Source organism: Phyllobates terribilis, unplaced genomic scaffold (genome assembly GCF_046119375.1).
Source record: "Phyllobates terribilis strain yellow unplaced genomic scaffold, ASM4611937v1 Scaffold_4__5_contigs__length_816908805, whole genome shotgun sequence".
NCBI lineage: Eukaryota > Metazoa > Chordata > Amphibia > Anura > Dendrobatidae > Phyllobates > Phyllobates terribilis.
The window spans coordinates 676,912,690-676,928,853 of NW_027362764.1; the positions used below are offsets into that span (position 1 = coordinate 676,912,690).

The 16,164-nt window shown below is 44.3% G+C and overlaps 1 pseudogene; it reads right to left on the bottom strand.

Moving 5' to 3' along the window:
- Positions 1–2,438: 2,438 nt before the first annotated feature.
- LOC141269388 (5S ribosomal RNA) lies at positions 2,439–2,557 on the bottom strand (annotated as a pseudogene).
- Between the last annotated feature and the right edge of the window lie 13,607 nt (positions 2,558–16,164).

Sequence of the window (16,164 nt, forward strand, 5' to 3'; positions counted from 1 at the left end):
AAGAACTCTAAAATGGATTTATTTCTTTATTCACACAGGAAGTGAAAAAATTGCATGATTTTATGTGTATAACATTTTAAAATAATAACAATATATCTAGTTGAGCTATAATATATATGTAATACTTATTAATTCTTTTGTGTTGCTAATATTTTCTGTGCATGAAGTGTTCGTGCAAATTAAAGTAGCTTTACAGCATGACGTGTGACAGCTGCGGCCTTTGAACTTTGAGCTAATAGTATAGGATCCCATTCATTCTATTTTCAACTGATGTAACTTAAGACCGGGCAGCCAGTGAAAAAAGAATCTAAGACAAGAGTTTTTTCAAGTGTCTGAAATTCCAGTGACTTACTCTCATATTATATAATATGTACTTGGGGAATATTCAAAGAAATATAAAGATATTCAAATGATATGGCAATGCGCATTAATAAATTGGGATACAACAATTTTGGGTTAAATATATATATATCTAAAACTTCATATGTGGAATGTTTGAGTTGAACAGATCTGTGAATGTCAGAGTGAAGGTGACAGATGAGTAAATCAGCAGCTGCTAAGTGTGATTGATGTGACAGAGGCCTCGTATGTTTGTATGTTTGAAAAAAAAAATGTTTCTTTATGTGAAGGTACAAAAATATATTTAATTCTGAGGAAATTATAATACATAATTAGGTATTATCTACATATATATTTCTATATTTCTTTAATAATTATTATTTCTTGATTTAACTAATAGTGGATAAGGGCAACCACACATCAAAATGGTTTACAAAGCAAATTTATATTTAGAATAATTTTCCACATGATAATATTCTTGAATAACTATAATATTATTTTTAATGGTTACCTAAATAGGTACACACCTCTCTTTAGTCAAATCTATGCTACTCATCGATATGAAATTTATGCACAATATTTCTAGAAGAATAATTATTTTTAATTTGGTTCTGATATATACATAAATTTTATAAAATAATATTTTTTGGTATTAAGGGGGAAAATGTGTTTTTGATCCTGATTACATAATCACTTTTGATCAATACTTATTTTCCACACATTTTAATAAAGAAGAAATAACAATAAGGTACTATGGTATAATTAAGAAGGGTATTACATGCAAAGTTGCATAATTTAATATTTTTTGGTGGTACAAGGTTATGACAAATATGAAATCATCCAAATAATGGAGATATAAGGGTATTTTTTATGGAGAATATAATTACTCTGCATTTGTCATTAAAATTTAAAGGCCTTATTTTTATTTTTATTCTTATTTTTACTCTTAATTTTATTTTTCATTTTTAAAATTTTATTCTTACTTTATACTTCTTATTTTTTTTTAGTTCAATATCTCAATTGAGAAAACACATTAATATTTAATAAAGTAATGTCTAATACAAGAGTATTGCTTCATTAAATATATATTGCTAAGGAAAAAAATGTTTACATTTTCTGAGTAAACACAACAATTCATTCATTCATTTATTCATTCATTCATTCATTCATTCATACATTCATATATTTATTCATTTTGGTTCAGGAGTATACATTCTTTGATATTATTGGTTTAATAAAGATATAAAAACTTGTTTTTTCAAAATACACTGACACCTATGGGTTGGAAAAGGTAATTACACCTATGACATAAAAATGTTCTATCATATGGAGAACTTGATTGATAATGAATTATTATCTATTATTGTTTATTATTCCAAACATAATTTATTTTAATATTTTGATAATAATTAGATGGATATTACTGATTGCTATGGTACGCTGTGATATTATCAGATGAGATCGGGCGTATCCAAGTGGTATGGCCAGTAGAAGCTGCTCGGTCCATCGCCCGGCCAGCCTTTCTCAGGATCGCTTGGTGGCGAGCAATCTGGCCGTGATGGGGCGGGCTCCGAAGGGTCCATGCAAAGGCTGTGCCGTCCCTACAGGTGTGGTTTGTTTAGCAGTGATTCACCCGCCGCATCAGGTGTCTTCAAAAATGTCTCGGCGCAGGGTCTCCTGCAGGCTAAACCCTTCATCGCGGTAATGTGACAGAAAGAGCAAGCTGGACCCGTAACTTGGGGGCGGAGCGAGACGTCCAGGGGTGAATGAAGGAAGAGGGTGAGATGGTTGCCAGTGACTTTGAGCTGCTCTTCAGGGTGGAGGGTCGTGTTGCCTGTAAAGGTCTTCTGCTTGGGGTTACCGGTGTTTGCCTCCAGCCACGCGGGAGACGCTGGTCCTAGTATTAAAATTAAAGAAGCAACAATGCTGGAGGCCCACGGTGATCAGAAGGATGCTGGTATTTTGCAGAGATGAAATAGCGCAAGGGAGAAAGCAAATGAAAAAAAGAAAAGAGAATGAATGGGTGCACTTGTGAAAGGGAATAGAAAAAAGGCACAGAAGAGAGTGCCCCCTGCTGGTGGAAGGAAAGAAAAAGCAAAAGCCTACAGCACCTGGTAGTCCCAGGCTGTCTCCCATCCAAGTACTAACCAGGCCTGACACTGTTTAGCTTCCGAGATCAGACAAGATCAGGCGTGTTCAGGGTGGTGTGGCCGTAGGCAGAGACAATCCTCTCACTTGCTGCTTTTCTACTTTGACGTCTGGCTGCCGGCTGCCCTTTCCAGTGCTCAGCAAGACCAGGTCCTTTTGTGCTTTCCCTTCTCTTCAATTTTTTTGCTGGCTTTCTTAAAAGGTCTTGTAGACACAACTAGTGTTGAGCCACCCCCGTAGTGTTCGAGTTTGGTTCGGTTCGTCGAACACCCGTGTGTTCGCCGAACTGTTCATCGAACTGTTCGTCGAACACCTTCGAACACCGTAAAAACCAATGGCAGGCAAACAAAAACACATAGAAACACATAGAAAACACATTCAAAGGTGTCCAAAAGCTGACAAACTGCTCAGAAGACATAACTAACACATGGAAAAGTGACAAGTACATATAGTCATGCGAAAATAAAAGAGGTGGAGGAGTAAAAGGAGGGGGAGACACAGATATAGGCATGTCATGCCCTTCTAAAATCCAAAAAGTGAGAAGCCGACACGGCCAGTCCGCTCCTGCCCGTGCCACCTCCGTGTCGCCGGGTTTGTGCCAGAGCCGCGGTAGACCCTGACGGCCAGCCCCCCTCTCCTAATACTGGTGCCTGTCCGCTGGTGGGTTGAGCCCCCCGCGGTGGGGGGGGAGTAACATCTGCAGAAGAAAGACCATCTTCCAGCCAAACTAACATGTCGACTTCTTTTCGTGGACAATGTGATACTGTGATACGATCCCTTTGTTACAGACACGCCCATCGCTACAAATTCCAGATGAGGCACAAAAACAGCAGGTGCTTCAGCGGATATCAAGTGCTCCTTCAAGTGGGCTCTCCTCCACCTCAACTTCAACATCATAAATACTCCAGTCCTCAGAGGTGTCACCCCAATCGCACTTGCTTCCTCACAGCTCCCAAGTCTCCAGCTGCCGGTCTGAGTATGGGGTAACACAGATGGTTGAGTCTGCACAGCTGTTTACTCATACTATAGCCTGGGAAACGGAGGTCTGCTCCAGAGCTTCTGTTAATCCAGACGAGGAAATGATCTGCACTGATGCCCAGAATCTTTATAAGTCGGATCCAGGACCAGATGAAGAAGGTTCTGAGCATAATGTAGACCATTGTTCCCAAACTGTAACTCCTGTTGGTGGAGACAATGATGAAGACAATGATGAGACTCAAATACCTGATTGGAGCGACAACTTGACTTTTCGGTCAGGGCAGGAAGAGGTTGGCTTTGAGGACGACGGGTGTGATAACACACAGGGTGATGATGACAAGGTTGGAGATCCCACTTACTGTCAACCCACAGTCAGCCAGTCGATGAGGTCACCCGGGCCTTTGCCTGGCCTTTGGGATGTCGCGGTGGTCGGCTCCCTGGCCCGTACCCTGCGGTCACTCTTTAAAAGGGTGGATAATTGTTAATTTTATAAGAGTTTGTGACACCACCTGTGGTATCTGGTGAGAAGCACCAGCGCTGCAGCAGTCCACTGAGGCCCGTGATAAGGCAGCTTGATGGTATAGCTCCCCACAGGTGGAGCTAGGTCTCAGGTCAGCGTATGCAGGGGGAATGCAGGACAGGCGAGACCCAGCTGGGTCAGAGCAAGAGCGGAAACGGACACGGTAGTCACTTCAGTACCTTTTACTGGAGGAAATTCAGGCACATCCTGGAGCACTGTAGGGTGAAGGGTGCATATCAGGATCCTCCCCAATGAGCGGGTGTAGGGCCTCCTGTTTCTTGCCTCTGCGCAGTAAGTTTCTGACCTGCCTGGAGCTAGGCCTAACTTTGTCTCTGTCCTGCGCTGGCTGACCTTGTGGTAGGGCCTTCTCTTGAAGTTCACGCTCCCAGTATGCGGGGCCTAAGCGTCTCCTGGCTCTGTTACATATCAGTACCTTAGCGAACCTGGGACTTGTAGTTCTCCAGGGATTCCGGTTATGCCTTACTGGGTCATAGAGATCCCGGTAAGCTCGGATCCGGTGTCCGGTAAATGCTTCGGGGTGAGCTTGTTAAGCTCCTCTGCCCCTTATGTACTAACTCGCCACTCGCCTTCGGCCTACTCGGGCCCTCAATAGGCTATACACACTAACGGCAGCTTGCCGCGCTTCACCGATCTTCTGACGCCGGCACACCTTAAGCTCTATCTGGGCTCCCTGAATCTAGCTAGCAGGAGCCTCGTGCTCCACTGCTGAACTATTAACTGAGTTCTCTAGACTAGACTGAGCTCCACTGCAGACTGAGTTCTCTTAGGCTTCTCTACTGCAGGAACTCTTCAGAGGAACTGAACTGCCTAGCTCCACCTTCCCTATTTATATCCCTAACGGGCTCCTTCTGCTGGTCTGAGGTGGAAGGTGGAGATGTGTGAATGTTTATGGGGCCTCTTGTGGAGGATTCCATCAATACACTCTTCTAGGATCTGTGATACCAAGCGCAGCGGGGCGTCACAGATGCTATTGACGACGAGGTTAGGTTGCGCCTTCCTGGACAGAGACGGAGTACTGGAAGCACGTCAACAACTGCATCCTCAACCACAACTCCGCCTCTGACCACAAGTCGTAGTGGCTCTTCAGGTCGCATGGGCTCTAAGCCTTGCATAGCCTGGGCATTTATTCAGATCGATAAGGATGACCCAACTCGTGTTATCTGTAATATTTGTCACCAAAAGCTAAGTAGAGGCCAAAAAATCCATAGTTTGAGTACTTCATGCATGTACCGTCACATGGATATGAAGAATAAGTTGCAGTGGGAAGCTCACTGTGCTACAATGCGGCCTAGCAGGCTGGGCCAACCACCGTCTGCCCCATCTTGTGCATCCGCGGCCTCTTCATCCTCTGTGACTGGGGGGACAGCAGTCACACATGTTTTTGGACGCAGACCTGCCACCTCTTTACCTGCAACAGCCAGTGTGATTGGCAGGTCATCAGTTCATTGGGAAGTGGAAACACCTGCTGGTGTTGAGAGCTCTCTGACATCGAGAGCACCACCTTTGGATCAAGGCAACCTAACATGTCCGCCTGCATCTTCCTCACAGACCGGCAGTTTGCCAGGGACACCCTACTCAACCCCGTCAAAGCACAACAGCCAGCCCTCGGTCCCTCAGATGTGGACAAGTAAAAGACCATTTCCTCCTAGCCATGAGAAAGCTAAGAGGTTGAATTTCACCATCTGCAAGCTGTTGGCTACAGAAATGCTGCCTTTCCGCCTGGAGGACACAGTGGATTTTTGAGACCTTATGTCCGTCGCAGTGCCCCAGTACCAGATGCCCAGTCGGCACTACTTCTCAAAGAAAGGTGTGCCTGCGCTCCACCAGCATGTCGCACACAACATCACCGCTTCTTTGAGAAACTCTGTGTGTGACAGGGTGCATTTCACCACAGCCACTTGGACGAGTAGGCATGGACAGGGGCGTTACATTTCGCTGACAGGGCACTGGGTAACTATGGTGACAGCAGGACAAGGGGCTGCTGTCCAAGTCTTGCCGTCCCCGCGAGTTGTACGTCAATCCTCTTTATCTAGAAGTTCCTCCACTGCTTCTGCCTCCTCAACCTCCTCTCGGTCCTCCACCTGCACCCAAAGCCTGTCTGGTAATGCCACCTGCTTTCTAACTGCGCACCTCCTTACTATGCTGGCAGCAGGGCTCAACGGCATCAGTGTTTACTTTGAAATGTCTGGGAAATGTGAGTCACACAGCTGAGGACTTGTGGTCAGCTCTGGAGACCCAGTTTCATGAATGGTTGTCTCCACTGGACCTGCAACCAGGGAAGGCCGTGTGCGACAATGCTGCAAACCTGGGTGCGGCCCTTCGCCGGGGCAATGTTACACACGTGCCTTGTATGGCTCACGTGTTGAACCTGCTTGTCCATAAATTTTTAGCCCACTATCCAGGATTAGATGGCCTTCTGCAGAGGGCACGGTCGCTGTGTGCTCACTTCCGCCGTTCGCATCCCGCAGCTCAACGACTTACATGTCTACAGAAGTCGTTGGGCCTGCCAGTTCACCGGCTGAAATGCGATGTGCCGACACGGTGGAATTCAACTCTGCACATGTTGCAGCGACTGTGGCAGCACCGACAAGCCCTGGTGCAATAGTTTCTGACGTATAGCCTGGGCCAACGAGATCCAGAGGTGGGGCAAATCACACAGCAGGAGTGGTCTCAGATCAGGGACCTATGAAGTTGATGCGCCCCCTGGGCCGTGGGGTACCCGGAGCCGGGCCGGTAGACGCTGGGGGTTGTAGTCACTGTGGCGGTGACCCGGTCTGTGACCCAGGGCGGTCAATCCAACGGTAATTTGTATATATGGATTTTATAATGTCCGACTACGCCACCTGTGGAGTGCGGCCAAAGGGGCCGCCGCTGCGGAACAGTCCTCTGAAGCTGGTGGTTTTGCTGCAATGGTATTATTACTCACCACAGGAAGAGTGTAGCTTCAGGGCAGTGTGGGTGGATGATGGTGGTTGTAGTGCAGGGAGTCAGTAATGAACACAGAGTCCGTGTGATGCAGTCCCAAGATCTTTACTCACAGTTGTTGCAGTCCAGATTACAGGTACCAGAGCTATCTCACCCGTCGTGCTGTGCGTACTCAGTGAGGGGCTCAGTCCACCCCCAGATAGCTCCGGAGTACTTAGCAGGACCCCCTTCTGTGTGTCCTTTCTCTGGCCTTCTCCCTGCACCTCACACCCAGTGACACTTCTATCCGGTATCCTCGGGCCTTGGCGGGCGACTTGTGTTCCGTCCCCTGGGTCCTATGTGGCTACCTTCTTAGTGAGACTGGTGTGGACTTTTGCCTGCAGTACATGAAATGCTGCAGCCTCCGGTTTCTAGTTGAGCCTTGCTGTTTCTCCTCTAGTTGAGGGACCGGTTCCCCTTATCTGGCCTGACCCCTCTACCTCCTGGTAGCAGCGGGAGTACAGGTGGCCTTCTGCACGGCCCGTAGCCCTAGGGTCCATTCGGTTCCTGGAGCCTTCCTGCTCCCACTCCTCTCTTCTCTCCTTCAGTCCTGGGCCTCCCAGGCTAGGCCCGCCTCCGGAGCAGAGCTCATGTCGAGCCTCTGCTCCTGTCACTTTTCCTCCTCTGACTGGCTTGCTCTTTCTAAGATGGCTTCCTATTTATACTCTCCCTGTCATGTGCTCCCCTAAGCTGCTCCCCTAAGCACCCACTACATAGGATCCTCCCACCAGCTAGGGACCTGGGACTGTGCGCTCCCTTAGGAGCAATCTCGCCCTAACCCCACTGCGGGTATGTGTTGGATGCAGGTGTTAGGGTCCCGAGCCATACGCCTTCCTTACCTGAGGGTGAGATACCACACCTCTGGGTGAGATGCAGTAACTCTGTGGTGACTGCACCCTCAGGGGCACCACACACCTTTCTGCACAGTTTTGAAATGGCGACGAAGATGTTTAGTGCTGACGATGATGCCATTATCAGCATAACTATTCCGGTGATTTACATGCTGGAGCACACATTAAACAGATTTCAGAGTCAGGTGGTCGGACAAGAGGAGGTGGAGGAAGTAGAGGAGGAGTCGAATGCGGAAGGGATAACATCTCCAAGGTCCAGACGGTTGGCAGCACCAAGGAGGCAGGCATGGGAGGGTGGGGGAGAGGGATTAAACAGGGCGCATGGTAGCAGCTAAACTGTTGAGGAAGGTGCAGGAGCCGAGGAAGAAGTGGAGGATGAACTGGCGATGGGCATGGAAGACTCATCAGATGAGGGAGACCTTGATCACATTTCTGTTGTGCGAGGTTGGGGGGAGAGGGCAGAGGAAAGAAGCATGATTCTTACCTCGCTACCAACACAACAAGGACTTGGTCCTCCTGGATGCGCAAGACACATGAGTGCCTTCTTGCTGCACTACCTGCAACATGACCCTCAGATTGCAGAATTCGAAGTAATCTCGACTACTGGGTTGCCACACTCTTAGATCCCCGGTACAAAAGTAAATTTGCCGAAATAATTCCTGCCATAAAAAGGGATTGACGCATGCAGGGGTATCTGCAGACGCTGTTGCAGAATCTTACATGTGCTTTTCCACAAAACACCAGTGGTGCACGAAGTGAATCTCACAGTTCTAACTTGCCAACCGCGGGACTGTCGAGTCTTCATCACTCAAACTGTAACAGTAACACAGTATCTGCTGGTAACAGCAATTTTGTGAAATCGTTTCACCACTTTTTTAGACCATCCTTTGCAAGGCCACAGGAGACAAGAAGTCTGACACATAGTCAATGCCTAGAGAGGATGGTGCAGGAGTATCTCCAAGTGAACATCGAAGCCATGACTGTGTCACTGGACCCTTGCTCATTTTGGTATTCCAATCTGGAAAAATGGCCGGAGCTCGCCACTCATGCCTTGGAGATCTTGTCATGCCCTGCAGCCAGTGTTCTCTCTGAACGTCTGTTCAGCGCTGCTGATGGTGTGCTGACAGATAAGCGCACGCGGCTGTCCACTGAGAATGTAGACAGACTCACGTTCATAAAGATGAACAAATCATGGATTCGCAAGGACTTTTCTAATCCTGTGTTATCCTTGGGAGGCTAAAAGCTTGAGGATTTGGTAATATCACCTCACCAACCGTTTTAAGCAACTGTGGGGCAATTGATGCCACTTAACCCTAGAACGCATGACCATAAAAATCTACACTTTCATATACCTGGGGCCTTTTAGGCCCGTGTGCAAATAACATTGAATAACTCAAACTCAAATGACAAACAACTATATACATGAAGAATACCTAGAGTTTCAAAATTCTAACTAAAGTAATCTTGCAGAAAATAGAAAACAATTAACAGGGCGGGACTGCGAGGCCCCAGGTATGCGTTCTAGGGTTAAGTGGTGTCTGTGCCACAATTTTGGGAAAAAATGGAAACTCTTTTTGGAGTCCCCTTGCTGTGTCTTACGTGACGTTGGCATCGTCAATTCCAGGTGGGTTGGGTCGCTCCCCCCCCCTTTTAACTGTAAGAAACTACATACACTATGGCTTGGGGTAACACAGATGATTGAGTCTGAAGAGCTGTTTACTCAGAGGTCTGCTCCAAATCTTCAGTGTCTGCTAGTCAGCGTAGAATTTTTAACTACATCTAGCCTAGGCAATACTTTGGGCATAGTAGCCCAGCTGCGAAGCAAGCTGCACCGCCTGTGTATCTAATAAGAATTTTTAAATGCATCTAGCCTAGGCAGACTGTGGGGACCCCCAAACAAACCCAGACGCTCAGCCCCCCTACCGCCCCCCTTTCCTTGACAATACAATAATGTAACTCTTACAACTGGATGGGTGAGGATCGGTCACAGCTTTATTAACTCTTTATACTCATTCCATTAGAAAGACATTTTATTTCTAAAATAATTCAGCTTGTTGCAGCATGCCCTGGGTCTCCACTCCGGCAACTTGGCCAACAAGTGTAACTCTCCAACATGTCCTTTCTATTTCCAGGCCACGGAGGATCCTGCGTACTCGTATGCAGGACTCTGACCCCCACCCATCACTCTTAATGCTTGTTCCACTCCGTCCTGGAGTCCTGACAGGAATATGTCCAGTCCAATATCCATTAATTGAACACCGTCGGGCCGTATGAGGCCTGCTTTATCTCCTTCCAGTTGTCGGTGTCGTACCACTACACCGCCTCTGTCTCTTCTAAATTTTGCCATCCGAATATTTATTACCCGCCTTGTCCGTTCGATGGCCGTGATGTCTCGCGCACCTTGCCATACCGCTATCGGCACAATCTCTGACCATACTATAGCTAGTTTTGTGAAAAATTCTCTGAAGCGCTCAGTGTCTAGTTTCATTATTTCCATTAGTTATGCGCTCTTGTGATGACCTAGGTTGTTTCCCCCGGCCTGTATAACTAAGATGACCAGACATCTTGCCTCTCTCCCTACCTTGATTACCTCCATTAGTACCTGTGGACATAGCAGGCCTCTAATACCTCTCCAGTTGAAATATGTGTTATGAAACTCTAATTTCCTCCCGCCTGGGCGGACTTTCGCCCTTTAATCTGCCCAATATATATACGAGTGGCTTATCACCCACACTGTTGGCTTAGCATCACCTGTAAAAGAAACAAACCACGTTAGGATAACAAGTCCGGTCTTATGTATCTTGCCAAACACGTGGATCACCATCTCTCTATCCTCTGAACTTCCGTTTCTGACAGTCCTGCTCTTGCTGCTTCTGTGGCCGCGCCTATGCGGAATGAGTGTGTCCCGTAATCTTTGGGGTGGTTCCCTGCCGATGTTATGCATTTATTAAATATAGCTTGGAACTGGTATCTTGATAATGGCGTCCCATCAATGTGTGATAGGAACAAATTACTTTGTGATCTGATGGTTAGATATGGTTTTACTATTGTTACCCGACTCAGTGTACCGTTTGTGGGTTGTAGAAGTACCCAAGTGCCCCTGCCCGCTGGAACCATTTTCGATTTGTGTATGCGTAGACGTATTGCATTATTGCTTATGACTACGTCCTGGTGTAATAAGCCTCCACTGGTGCTAATTTTGGATTGAGGGACTAATTCGCTTATGCATAGCGCCCCGAAGAAGGCGATCACAAATGCAGTAGACAGTAGTGTTGCTTCAAATTGTGAGTGTCATGTTAATGGTGTTAGGGATATGATGTGAGAAATCAGTTTTAGTGACACGGGACGGGACGTCTACACTCCTGACTTGGCTGACCCCTTTTCCACCCTTTTATGGATTGTCTGATGATGAATCTTTGTCACATCTCCCCAATTCAGTAGTTGGAAGTGAAATGCTACTCCGGTCAGACACCGCTGCGCTGACGCCCCTGATATGCCCCTCATCATTAGCTGGTGGAGAAATTCTATGGTGACTTGTGATCTGGCTTGTTCACATTGGTCAACCCGTCTGCCTGCTACTAGTCGTGTCCACTCTTCCCATGCCTTACCGTATGCTTGCCACGTCGACGGGGCAACTGACGCTCTGATTAATGGCATCAACTATTCGCCACTAGATCCCATAGGGAAGGTGGGCAACTGTTGTCCCGATGGGTGGGCATTGTGGAAGAGCTCTGTGAAAATCTGCCAATTGAATTGTTATAAAGCGTTAGCAGCAGCTTTAGACCCCTCAGCATAGTGGCTAGCGCGGACCCATACATTGTGTTTTAGGCACAGGAATGCTAGCCTGGGTAGTAGGCCTAGCACTGGGAGAGACGATGATGCCATCTTATTAATGCAGTGCGCTAAGCTGGTGTTTTTTGTTATGAAGCGTATATTTTTGTAAGCCAGGAGCGCGCCCCATATTTCTATTGCTACCACTATTGGGAAGAAAAATTATTTTCAGGGCTAGATGCAGCGAAAAATTATTATTAATTGAAAAGCTGGTGGAGCTTGGTATAGATGGCCTAATACAATGAGACCCACACACTGCTAGAAGGCCAAATATTTATTCAGAGTTAGATGCAGAAAAAAATTATATTCAGTATGCAACCTGATGGAGGTCAGTATAGATGGACTAATAGAACAAGTCCCACACACTGCTAGAAGGCCAAATATTTTTTCAGAGGTAGATGCAGACAAAAAATTATTTTGAATTTGCAACCTGATGGAGGTCAGTATAGATGACTAATAGAACAAGTCCCACACACTGCTAGAAGGCCAAATATTTTTTCAGTGCTAGATGCAGAAAAAAAATATATTCAGTTTGCAACCTTATGGAGGTCAGTATAGATGGACTAATAGAACAAGTCCCACACACAGCTAGAAGCCCAAATATTTTTTCAGAGGTAGATGCAGAAAAAAATTATATTCAGTTTGCAACCTGATGGAGGTCTGTATAGATGGATTAATGGAACAAGTCCCACACACAGCTAGAAGCCCAATATTTTTTCAGAGGTAGATGCAGAAAAAAATATATTCAGTTTGCAACCTGATGGAGGTCTGTATAGATGGATTAATAGAACAAGTCCCACACACAGCTAGAAGCCCAATATTTTTTCAGAGGTAGATGCAGAAAAAAATATATTCAGTTTGCAACCTGATGGAGGTCTGTATAGATGGATTAATAGAACAAGTCCCACACACAGCTAGAAGCCCAATATTTTTTCAGAGGTAGATGCAGAAAAAAATATATTCAGTTTGCAACCTGATGGAGGTCAGTATAGATGGACTAATAGAACAAGTCCCACACACTGCTAGAAGGCCAAACATTTTTTCAGAGCTAGATGCAGAAAAAAATTATAATCAATTTGCAACCTGATGGAGGTCAGTATAGATGGACTAATAGAACAAGTCCCACACACAGCTAGAAGGCCAAATATTTTTTCAGAGGTAGATGCAGAAAAAAATTATATTCAGTTTGCAACCTTATGGAGGTCAGTATAGATGGACTAATAGAACAAGTCCCACACACAGCTAGAATCCCAAATATTTTTTCAGAGGTAGATGCAGAAAAAAATTATATTCAGTTTGCAACCTGATGGAGGTCTGTATAGATGGATTAATAGAACAAGTCCCACACACAGCTAGAAGCCCAATATTTTTTCAGAGGTAGATGCAGAAAAAAATATATTCAGTTTGCAACCTGATGGAGGTCTGTATAGATGAATTAATAGAACAAGTCCCACACACAGCTAGAAGCCCAATATTTTTTCAGAGGTAGATGCAGAAAAAAATATATTCAGTTTGCATTCTGATGGAGGTCAGTATAGATGGACTAATAGAACAAGTCCCACACACTGCTAGAAGGCCAAACATTTTTTCAGAGCTAGATGCAGAAAAATATTATATTCAATTTGCAACCTGATGGAGGTCAGTATAGATGGACTAATAGAACAAGTCCCACACACAGCTAGAAGGCCAAATATTTTTTCAGAGGTAGATGCAGAAAAAAATTATATTCAGTTTGCAACCTTATGGAGGTCAGTATAGATGGACTAATAGAACAAGTCCCACACACAGCTAGAAGCCCAAATATTTTTTCAGAGGTAGATGCAGAAAAAATTATATTCAGTTTGCAACCTGATGGAGGTCAGTATAGATGGACTAATAGAACAAGTCCCACATACTGCTAGAAGGCCAAACATTTTTTCAGAGCTAGATGCAGAAAAATATTATATTCAATTTGCAACCTGATGGAGGTCTGTATAGATGGATTAATAGAACAAGTCCCACACACAGCTAGAAGCCCAATATTTTTTCAGAGGTAGATGCAGAAAAAAATGTATTCAGTTTGCAGCCTGATGGAGGTCAGTATAGATGGACTAATAGAACAAGTCCCACACACTGCTAGAAGGCCAAACATTTTTTCAGAGCTAGATGCAGAAAAATATTATATTCAATTTGCAACGTGATGGAGGTCAGTATAGATGGACTAATAGAACAAGTCCCACACACAGCTAGAAGGCCAAATATTTTTTCAGAGGTAGATGCAGAAAAAAATTAGATTCAGTTTGCAACCTTATGGAGGTCAGTATAGATGGACTAATAGAACAAGTCCCACACACAGCTAGAAGCCCAATATTTTTTCAGAGGTAGATGCAGAAAAAAATTATATTCAGTTTGCAACCTGATGGAGGTCTGTATAGATGGATTAATAGAACAAGTCCCACACACAGCTAGAAGCCCAATATTTTTTCAGAGGTAGATGCAGAAAAAAATATATTCAGTTTGCAACCTGATGGAGGTCAGTATAGATGGACTAATAGAACAAGTCCCACACACAGCTAGAAGCCCAAATATTTTTTCAGAGGTAGATGCAGAAAAAAATATATTCAGTTTGCATTCTGATGGAGGTCAGTATAGATGGACTAATAGAACAAGTCCCACACACTGCTAGAAGGCCAAACATTTTTTCAGAGCTAGATGCAGAAAAATATTATATTCAATTTGCAACCTGATGGAGGTCAGTATAGATGGACTAATAGAACAAGTCCCACACACAGCTAGAAGGCCAAATATTTTTTCAGAGGTAGATGCAGAAAAAAATTATATTCAGTTTGCAACCTTATGGAGGTCAGTATAGATGGACTAATAGAACAAGTCCCACACACAGCTAGAAGCCCAAATATTTTTTCAGAGGTAGATGCAGAAAAAAATTATATTCAGTTTGCAACCTGATGGAGGTCAGTATAGATGGACTAATAGAACAAGTCCCACATACTGCTAGAAGGCCAAACATTTTTTCAGAGCTAGATGCAGAAAAATATTATATTCAATTTGCAACCTGATGGAGGTCTGTATAGATGGATTAATAGAACAAGTCCCACACACAGCTAGAAGCCCAATATTTTTTCAGAGGTAGATGCAGAAAAAAATGTATTCAGTTTGCAGCCTGATGGAGGTCAGTATAGATGGACTAATAGAACATGTCCCACACACTGCTAGAAGGCCAAACATTTTTTCAGAGCTAGATGCAGAAAAATATTATATTCAATTTGCAACGTGATGGAGGTCAGTATAGATGGACTAATAGAACAAGTCCCACACACAGCTAGAAGGCCAAATATTTTTTCAGAGGTAGATGCAGAAAAAAATTAGATTCAGTTTGCAACCTTATGGAGGTCAGTATAGATGGACTAATAGAACAAGTCCCACACACAGCTAGAAGCCCAAATATTTTTTCAGAGGTAGATGCAGAAAAAAATTATATTCAGTTTGCAACCTGATGGAGGTCTGTATAGATGGATTAATAGAACAAGTCCCACACACAGCTAGAAGCCCAATATTTTTTCAGAGGTAGATGCAGAAAAAAATATATTCAGTTTGCAACCTGATGGAGGTCTGTATAGATGAATTAATAGAACAAGTCCCACACACAGCTAGAAGCCCAATATTTTTTCAGAGGTAGATGCAGAAAAAAATATATTCAGTTTGCATTCTGATGGAGGTCAGTATAGATGGACTAATAGAACAAGTCCCACACACTGCTAGAAGGCCAAACATTTTTTCAGAGCTAGATGCAGAAAAATATTATATTCAATTTGCAACCTGATGGAGGTCAGTATAGATGGACTAATAGAACAAGTCCCACACACAGCTAGAAGGCCAAATATTTTTTCAGAGGTAGATGCAGAAAAAAATTATATTCAGTTTGCAACCTTATGGAGGTCAGTATAGATGGACTAATAGAACAAGTCCCACACACAGCTAGAAGCCCAAATATTTTTTCAGAGGTAGATGCAGAAAAAAATTATATTCAGTTTGCAACCTGATGGAGGTCAGTATAGATGGACTAATAGAACAAGTCCCACATACTGCTAGAAGGCCAAACATTTTTTCAGAGCTAGATGCAGAAAAATATTATATTCAATTTGCAACCTGATGGAGGTCTGTATAGATGGATTAATAGAACAAGTCCCACACACAGCTAGAAGCCCAATATTTTTTCAGAGGTAGATGCAGAAAAAAATGTATTCAGTTTGCAGCCTGATGGAGGTCAGTATAGATGGACTAATAGAACAAGTCCCACACACTGCTAGAAGGCCAAACATTTTTTCAGAGCTAGATGCAGAAAAATATTATATTCAATTTGCAACGTGATGGAGGTCAGTATAGATGGACTAATAGAACAAGTCCCACACACTGCTAGAAGGCCAAACATTTTTTCAGAGCTAGATGCAGAAAAAAATTATAATCAATTTGCAACCTGATGGAGGTCAGTATAGATGGACTAATAGAACAAGT